The 10,277-nt window shown below is 43.6% G+C and overlaps 1 long non-coding RNA gene across 1 annotated transcript; it reads left to right on the top strand.

Moving 5' to 3' along the window:
- Positions 1–3,302: 3,302 nt before the first annotated feature.
- Positions 3,303–6,264, top strand: LOC141100072 (uncharacterized). Its single transcript, XR_012234588.1, has 2 exons — positions 3,303–4,387; positions 4,848–6,264. It is a non-coding gene; the product is annotated as an uncharacterized lncRNA (long non-coding RNA).
- Positions 6,265–10,277: the final 4,013 nt, after the last annotated feature.

Here is a 10,277-nt window from a genome sequence, read left to right as displayed (position 1 = left end):
TACATACACAGGTGTATCTCTAACTCAGATTTTGCCCAAAAATCTGAAGCTTCCAAATACATGACAATATCATATAGGCAGTCCAGAATTGTTTAACCCCTTCGCCCTGAAACCTGTTTTCACTTTCCTGACCAGGCCAATTTTTACAATTCTGACCACTCTCAATTTATGAGGTCATAACTCTGGAACGCGTCAACGGATCCCGGTGATTCTGAGATGGTTTTCTCGTGACATATTGTACTTTATGAAAGTAATAAAATTTCTTTGATATGACTTGCGTTTGTAAAAAACAATGGAAATTTGGTGAAAAATTTAAAAATTTCGCAATTTTCAAATGTTTAATTTTTATTCCCTTAAGTCAGAGAGTCATATGGCTCAAAATAGTTAATAAATAACATTTCCCACATGTCAGTACATGACACTAAAAACAACTAGTCTGCCCAGTCTGCGACTTAGGTGCAAAAGTCATTCCATGACTTGTTCATTTTGATGAAAGTTAGGTGGTCTACATTTTCAGGGTCCAGCCGGATGGGCTTCTCCATCAGGACACCACCAGCAGTGCTGAAGACACATTCTGAGAGAACGCTGGCTGCCAGGCATGGCAAAACCTCCAAAGCATGCCAGGCAAGCTCAGGTCACTCTTCCATTTTTGAAGGCCAAAATGTTAAAAGGTCCAAACCCCCAGTGATGGCATTGATATTGAGCTCCAGATACTCCTGTACCATCCTCTCCTGACGTTCATAACGTGTCAGACTTGTACTCTGTTCTGCTGGTGCACGGGCTGTTGAAAAAAATTTGTTAAATGACTCACAGAAATTGCTTTTGCTGCTGCTAATGTTTTAGTGATGACGCCGTCACGATCCTGGGGTTGGACTTCTAGAATGGAGATGCACACTGTGTGCCTTACTGATGTTTTGGGAAAAACCATTCGGAAGATTGTCTACAAGCATGTTTCAATACTCCAGCATGCACACATCCCTTTACGGGGGGAAGCATCTGGTTAAATTTACTCTTGTACCGTGCATCTAACAGAGTGTCAACCCAGTAGTGAGCATGATTGTAAACCTTAGAATATGGGCATCATGTTGAAGTTAGAGCAGCAAGAAGGCGCTTTCATAAGGTCCAAGTCCATGGTGTGTTGGTGGTAGGGTAACACTCAAGTTGCTTCTTCCATCCACTCCCGTCACCCACGGACAACAGAGAGCGGATCATTATCCTTTTAATCTCCTGACTGTTGCGTGTCCATCACCTCGTCTGCCTCCATTTTTCCTAGGCTCCTGTATCTTCACTAACAGTTTGGTACTATAAGCCCCCCTTGATCGTTGTAAGCGACCCCCCATAGCAACCGCTTGTACGATGACAGTTCAGAAATTTGAGATATTATTATCCCTTCAGCATTCTACTCTGCGTCCAACTCTTCCTTTGGGAACATCACCTCGTCACGCATACTATTCAAAGTGTGCTAACCATCTTAGTAGCCATTTCAAAATGGTTCAGAAGGGTGCAGAGGTCCTTCACCTGTACTCACTCTGCAAGCATGATTAGCACAATGTCTGGACTGCGTTGGTCCAGGCTAAGCAAAAGGACATACTGCATCAGAGCTCGTCACTTCTGCCACAACCACTGCAACATGTACAGAGTGAAATTCCACCATGTAGGAACATCGTTAATCAAATGGTTAACTGGTAGGCCGAAAGTTCTCTATAGCGATGCTAGTCAATGCCCTGTTTGGTGTGATCATCGGAAGTGAGCACACAGTGATCGTTCTTACTGCAGCAGAGCATCCAGTCCGGGATAGTGGTGAAGAAATTGCTGTACCATTGGGTTGAGGGCGTGAGCTATGCAAGGCACATGTGTGAGGTTGCTACGGCCTAAGGCCGCCACCAGGTTTATACTTTTGTCACACACTGCCTTCCCTGGTTCCAGGTTTAGTGGAGACAGCCATTGTTCTAACTTGGCCTGGATACCTGTCCATAACTCTTGAGCTGTGTGATCGCAATCTCCAAGGCATATTAATTTAAACACTGCCTGATTGCAGTGAGCCATGACTGCGCAGTAGGATGACCGCAAAAAATCGATGTCGGAATTTTGTCAGTCTGGACCCCACAAAACGATTCCCCTTTCCAGATATTGAGATAGCCAAAATTTGAGCTCGATCAAACGACGTTAACCCGTGCCGCTCGTCGCTCAAAGTTTGAAAAAATCCAAATTGAGGTATTTTAAGATTTAGGTATTTTGCATAGTCTGTTAGACTATAAAGAATGTGACAACAACATTGCAGAAATAGCCCTGACCAAATTTTCGAACCATTTGTGGTATTTGAATGCAGAGTTGGTGGGATTATCGTTTTTTGATCCCACCATTACAGACAATGAAAAGTTGTTAATGGCTAATAAATTGCTCAGTAGCACAGATGAACCATCAGAGCACGCTAGGGTTGTAAATCCAAAAGTTAGGAAAGAAAAATTAAAAGAGGTAGGAAGTAACCGACTTTAACGACCTTCTGACAAAAGATGAAGAACAAAAGCAATATGTCCTGCAAGTTGTAAGCAAATGCCGAGCATTATATTCTGACGTTTCAAAAACTACTTTAACAAAAGCTCTAGAATAGATTAGATAACTATGTAAAATTATCAACTCATGTAGGTTAGCGTGCTCTGATGGTTCATCTGTGCTACTGAGCAATTTATTAGCCATTAACAACTTTTCATTGTCTGTAATGGTGGGATCAAAAAATGATAATCCCACCAACTCTGCATTCAAATACCACAAATGGTTCGAAAATTTGGTCAGGGCTATTTCTGCAATGTTGTTGTCACATTCTTTATAGTCTAACAGACTATGCAAAATACCTAAATCTTAAAATACCACAATTTGGATTTTTTCAAACTTTGAGCGACGAGCGGCACAGGTTAACGTCGTTTGATCGAGCTCAAATTTTGGCTATCTCAATATCTGGAAAGGGGAATCGTTTTGTGGGGTCCAGACGAACAAGATTCTGACATTTTTTCCCCCCCATATGAGATCCGGTCACCCTACTGCGCAGTATTCAGGTGGGGGAGATTCTATCTGCAGTGTTGGAACACATGTCTCATTAAGGGAGAGGTTGGGGGCACAGGTGTAGGCCCTAGAGGAGGTGGAGGAGGCAGAAGCAATGAAGAAACTGTTATATATAGAGGTATGTCCCGCAAGCCTTGGGGATTCCAGGACTTGTGAAGCAACAAAATGACCACCTTCCCCCACAGCTACAAGAGTCACCCAGTGCCCTATCATCAAGATGTAAAACCCCTTCCCATGTTTGCTTGTCCAGATGTCGGTGGTGACATGCACCATGAAAGACATAGATTTTTTCAGTGAATCTGTGTTGTTGTCGATGACATGCTGGTGTAGCACAGCAACAGCTTTATTAGAGAAGTTATGGTGACTGGGCAACTGCTATGGCCATCTGTATCCACCAGGCAGAAAGGCATCATTTCCGTTGCCAATAGATTGGAGATGGTGGAGTTAAAAATCTTAGGTTTGCCATTTGTAGGAGAAAACATTCTTTTACATGACCACAACTGCGCGACCAAGGGCTGGCTGCTGTGCTGAGAGAGAGCGGAGTGCGGAGAACAGGACAAACTGCTGGACTGTGAGTGAGGTGCAGATGGAGATGTTATGGTGGATTGAGAAAGATGTGTTGTTATAGGTGACACAAGAGCAGCAGTCATGTCTACTTCCATAACAGCTTACTGGTTCTCACTCATCCCGACAGTGGTAGGTAAGCAATTGTAGTTTCCGCAACCGGAGACTTGTGCGTGAATTCTTGGAATGGTGACGAAGGAGGAAGCAGCAGATGGGGTTCATGGAACGACCGATGATTAGAAAGGCACGCTAGCCTGCATTTTAGTGCAGTGAGATTCCCACACTAAGGTATGCTGATTTCGCATGTGCGGGTTCATGCATGTAGTTGTCTAATTATTGCAATTTTTGCCTCTACTGAGTGTATAGATTTGAGTCGAAGATTTAAAGAAAGAGGATACCCGTCTACTTGTATTCAAAAAGGATATTGGCGTGAAAAAAGAACGGAACGCCTTGAAACACTCCATAAACGAAGAGTTGAGAAACTACCTTCAGACAAGGTACGCTATATCCAAACTTTTAATTGCAAATGGCGTGAGATTAACAATATCCTGACGAAACACTGGCAAGTTTTACAATTGGACCTGGATCTTACACAATATTTACCTCCCAGGCCGTCCATTACATATAGAAGATCTAGGAATTTTCGTGATACGCTTGTACAAAGCCATTACAAGAAAAAGGAGATTAATGTTTTTGGATCAAGAGACCCTCAATGGGGTTGCCGTCCATGTGGATCCTGTGTGGCTTGTCCCATCATAGAAAGGTGTGTTGATTTCTCAAATGCTGATGAGAATAGAATTTTTAAAATATTGCATCACATTACCTGTACTACCACTGCAGTGATTTACTGTGCGAGCTGTCCATGTAATTTGAAATATGTGGGTTTGACGTCTAGAGAGTTTAGACGCAGGGTTAGGGAACATGTTCTGGACATTAGAGCAGCACATAACACTTTGGATTTGGATTCTTTAAAAACACTGCCCAGGCACTTCAAACTTTTCCATCAATGTAATGAATCATTGCTGAAAGTTCGAGGAATTGATCATGTGATGTTGAGTGCTGGGGGGGTGACATTAAGAAGCGTCTTGCACAAATAGAATCCAAATGGATTTTCAGATTGGATACTGTTGCACCCAAGGGTCTTAACGAGCAGTTAACTTTTAATGCATTTTTATAATAAATTTTATTAATTTATTCTCTCTTTTTTTGTTCTCTCTTTTTAGTTTTTGCTTTTAGCTTGAACTCGGTCCTGGGAAACGTTTCTATCCTTGATGTATCCATATTTAAAGCACTTTATAAATCATGCAATATATAATGTGTCTTTTTAACAATTGTATATTTATAAATGTATCTATATTTATTGGTATATTTATTTATATGTATTTACTTTCACTCTCACTCGAGCGCACGTGTGTTACACTTCACTTTTTTCACCTATTGATTTGTGTATTTTTCGTGTTTTTTTACATATATATATATATTTTTTTTATATACTTCTATAGTGTAATCTTACTCTATGGCCATCTATGGATAGATCCTTATTCCATTTTAGTTTATATAGTGCAATATACCTATTATTATTCTATGTTAGTATATATATATATATATTGACATTCCTTGCACTTTATTTGTTGTATATGTTGTTTGCCTTTTGTTTGGTGTATGTAATTTTCATCTGTGCTATTCCCCTTCTGGATACTTATAGTGTACCATATTGTTGGCGTTTTCAATATTGAGTTTATTGCTAGTGAGGCACTATTGGTCATTTTATAGGAGGAGACACTGTTTTTCTTTTGTGTCCATTTCTATTTATGTCATCAGTATGTTCCCATTTTTGTTGCCTTGTTTGCGTTCCATCATCGAGCGCATAGTTAATGACGCGCCATATGATGCTGCAGGGGAGAAGATCTACATTACATGTCTTCTATTGTGGAGCGTTCCGCCCCGACCGCGTCATTTCCGGTTCCGGTTTTGCAGTGGAGACCTGCGATTTTGTATGTTTCCCCGCGCTTCCGGTCCCTATGATCCCGGTGACGTGCGCTCCAGTCTTGAACGCATTAAGACATCCTGCTATTCCCTGTGTTTGTTTTTATTATGCTCACCATGTGCTTCCGGTTTCTGCAGTAGCGGTGGCGTGCGCTGAAGTCCTGAACATATATGATTCTTTTTATTTTACTTATGTTAGATACACATAGTATTAATAAGGGTGTCATTCATTTATTTTGGGTTTTGATGGCGATTATTTACACTGGGTTTATTTATCACTCATTATTTAGGAACTAACATTTCCATTGGATGGGGTTACATATAAATACTTCCCCCTTTTCATTTACACCTCACTCCTTGAAAAAGCCACGGTAGGCGAAACGTACGTTGGAGGGAGCCTTAGACACACTGTGCCATCTATTACGGGTATCTATGATTCGGTATTTTTATGCACTTTATGATTGATTATTTTTCAAGTCTTTTTACACTATGCACGTTATTATTGCTATTATATTCATATGAGTACTCTATTATCATGGCCAATGTGTTTAATATGTATCTATCTCCTTGTGATATTAATTTATGGTAATTTATTATGTTCATTTGTTCTGTTATCCCCTTTTGTGTTATTCAATAAATTTATTTGAGTCTTTATCACTCTGGACTCTTTTTGGTATATTCATTTTTTTTTAGAAGGTTTCTATGTCTATAATGAATAACCATTTATGCTTTAGAGAATATAAGTGATTCTTCACTGTGCTGTATGTCTACTGAGTGTTTTGTCAAATTTGACAGATAATGTGTGTTGGTTTATCCTTTGCGGTCTCAAAAAACACCCAGGCTAGGCAACCCTTGCTGCCCCTGCAAACTGCACACTCACGACCAGTGCTGGCCACAGCTAGAGTTGGGCTGAGGATGCAGTGCTTGTCATGGTTGCATCACTTTGTGTCTGTGTGGGAAGCCGCAACATAACCTCCTCATGTTCTTTGTCATCCACCTCTTCTGCTTACCTGCTCACCTGTGTACCTCTGGATTGACACCAAGTCGGATCTACAACCTAATTGTCATTCTCTCTGTTCTCACACTCCACACCCTGAGAGTCAACCTCCTCCTGCCCTGACATGACAGTACAATCCGTGTGCACCTCTGGTATCTGAGTCCCATCAGGATCACCTCCACCGTTGGAGGTTAATGTCTGGTGACTAGTGTTGAGCGATACCATCCGATATTGAGAAATATCGGCTCGGATTGGATCGGCCGATACCCAAAAAGTATCGGGTATCGCCGATTCCGATACCGGAAGTCCCATTCAAGTCAATGGGACAGAAATATCGGAATTAAAAAAACCCCATTCTTTTCTTGTACATCCAGTTTGGGAGGGGGGAAGAGTCTGGGGGTTGCGTGGGCGGACACTGTGCGCGTCTGTGTGTGCGGGCGGGGTCTGTACGGGCCTGCCGGGGTTCTGTGCTGGCTGCCGGGGGTCTGTGCGGACTGCCGGGGTCTGTACGGGCCTGCCGGGGGGTCTGTGCCAGCTGCCGGGGGTCTGTGCGGGCCTGCCGGGGGTCTGTGCGGGCCTGCCGGGGGTCTGTGCCGGCTGCTGAGGGTCTCTACGGGCCTGCCGGTGGTCTGTGCGGGCCTGCCGGGGGTTTGTACGGGCCTCCCGGGGGTCTGTGCCGGCTGCCGGGGGTCTGTGCGGACTGCCGGGGGTCTGTGCGGGCCTGTCGGGGGTCTGTGCCGGCTGCCGGGGGTCTGTGCGGACTGCCGGGGGTCTGTGCGGGCCTGCCGGGGGTTGTGTGTGTGTGCAGGCATCGTCCAATGGAACTACAAGTCCCATCAGGCTATGCCTGCTACAATGACAGTGATTGACACATTAGCCAATGATGGGACAGTAGTAGTCCCATCATCCGGCTAATGTGTTGAATGTAAAAAAAATATACATACTACATACATTCTACATATATACAACATTCATACAACATACATACATACTACATACTTACTTCATATATACTACATTCATACAACATACATACATACTACATACATACTACATATATACTACATTCATACAGAATACATACATACTACATATATACAACATTCATACAACATACATACTATATACATACTTCATATATACTACATTCATACAACATACATACATACTACATATATACTACATATATACTACATTCATACAGCATACATACATACTACATATATGCAACATTCATACAGCATACATACATACTACATATATACTACATTCATACAACATACATACATATATAGTACATTCTACATATATACTACATTCATACAACATACATACATACTGTATGTATGCATGTATGTATGTTGTATGAATGTAGTATATATGTAGTATGTATGTAGTACATATGAAGTATGTATGTAGTATGCATGTATGTTGTATGAATGTTGTATATATGTAGTATGCATGTATTATGCCGGGGGTCTGTGCGGACTGCCGGGATTCTGTGTGGGCCTGCCGGGGGTCTGTGCCAGCTGCCGGGGTCTGTGCAGACTGCCGGGGGTCTGTACGGGCCTGCCGGTGGTCTGTGCGGACTAGTATATAGTATGTAGTATGTATGTTGTATGAATGTTGTATATATGTAGTATGTATGTATTCTGTATGAATGTAGTATATATGTAGTATGTATGTACTATGTATGTATGTTGTATGAATGTAGTATATATGAAGTATGTATGTAGTATGTAGTATGTATGTATGTTGTATGAATGTTGTATATATGTAGTATGTATGTAGTATGTATATTTTTTTTTACAACACATTAGCCGGATGATGGGACTACTACTGTCCCATCATTGGCTAATGTGTCAGTCACTGTCATTGTAGCAGGCATAGCCCGATGGGACTTGTAGTCCCATTGGACGATGCCTGCACACACACACAACCCCCGGCAGGCCCGTACAGACCCCCGGCAGGCCCGTACAGACCCCCAGCAGTCCGCACAGACCCCCGGCAGCTGGCACAGACCCCTGGCAGGCCCGTACAGATCCCCGGCAGTCCGCAGAGACCCCCGGAAGCCGGCACAGACCCCCGGCAGGCCCATTCAGACCCCCGGCAGGCCCATTCAGACCCCCGGCAGGCCCGTACAGACCCCCTGCAGGCCCGCACAGACCCCCAGCAGCACGCACAGACCCCCAGCAGGCCCACACAGACTGCGCATCATGATGCACACAGACCGCGCATCATGATGACATCATTTCAGCAGCCAATCACAGCCACAACAGTGGCTCATTGCATTATGGGAACTTCCGATTCCGGTATCCGATTTTGTAAAAATATCGGTACTCGGTATCGGAATTCCGATACAGCGAATATCGGCCGATACTCGATATTTGCAGTATCGGAATGCTCAACACTACTGGTGATGAGGGTCTGGATTCTGCTTGTGCGCTATTTTGTGTGGCCCCTGGATTCAACATAAAAAAATTTTGGCCATCAGTTCAGATGCTTTCTCCTCTGGATTCTAGGATTCTTTTGAGCAGACTAGGTGTGGCAAAGAAGACCCAAGACAACATACTCAGTAGGGAGGTAAGAAAATTTCTAAAACAATCCACAGGGAGGAGATTGGAACAAAACAAAATCCTCTAAACTGCATGTTCATGAACGCCAGAAGCCTGACAAACAAGATGGAAAAACTAGAACAGAAGTATCTACAGGTAACTATGACATAGTAGGAATAACCGTGACATGATTAGATGAAAGCTATAACTGGGCAGTTAACTTACAGGGTTACAGTCTGTTTAGAAAGGATCATAAAAATCGGAGAGGAGGAGAGGTGTCATGATCCCAGTGCAGGTATTTGAGCTGCACGTCAGGGGTTAATGTCTGGAGCTCAGTGCAGGTTTTGTCCTGCACACCTGGGGTTAATGATTGTAGCCTCTTTTTGATTCTGGGAGAGCTTCTTAAACCCCTGGGAAGCTCCAATCCCTGCCAGTTATACTTTTGCCTTTGGCCGAGTGTGCTGACCTCTGTGTGCCTGTGCCTGTTCGTTGTTATAGCTTGTTTATATGGTTCTGACCAGGTTCTGTTTCCCGTTGTAAGTTTACCTGTTGATTCGGTACCGCGCTACCCTCTCTGTGTATGACTCGTTGCCTGTGATCTGACTACTCTCTGCTCGCCTCTCTTGTACCTTACAGCTATCTCTGTGTATGACTCATTGGCTACGTTCTGACTATCCTCCCTGTCTATGCCCCTTGGTAACTTTGTCTCGCAGTTACCCTGTTAGGAGTTCTCTTGCAGCTCCTAGCTCTCTGGAGTTTAGGCCACGCCCCTAGCAGTCATGTGCTTCAGGTCCTGCTGTTCTGAAGTACCCATCTACTCGGCTGCTGCCCGCTCCACAGGTATCTTTGAGCACAGTTCGCTTTACTCAGGACACGCGCACTGGCTCAGTGAGCAAATTCAGTGCGGTGTTCCTGACATTATAACTGGCCGGCTGAATTTTTTTTCTCTCCTCACTTCTGCAGCATGGACCCACTGTGTGCTTTATCTGAGCAGGTGAAATGCTTGACTCAGTCACTGCAGAAGCTTAGTTTGGAACACCAAGCTCTTGCCCAGTCCCAACGGCGGGTTGAGGACTCAGTTCAGGGGGTACTTTCCGCAGGCTTCCAGCAGGTGG

This window comes from Dendrobates tinctorius, unplaced genomic scaffold (genome assembly GCF_039654945.1).
Source record: "Dendrobates tinctorius isolate UK_male_01 unplaced genomic scaffold, ASM3965494v1 ptg000011l, whole genome shotgun sequence".
In the NCBI taxonomy this organism is placed as follows: domain Eukaryota; kingdom Metazoa; phylum Chordata; class Amphibia; order Anura; family Dendrobatidae; genus Dendrobates; species Dendrobates tinctorius.
This window is presented reverse-complemented; position numbering and strand designations above follow the sequence as displayed.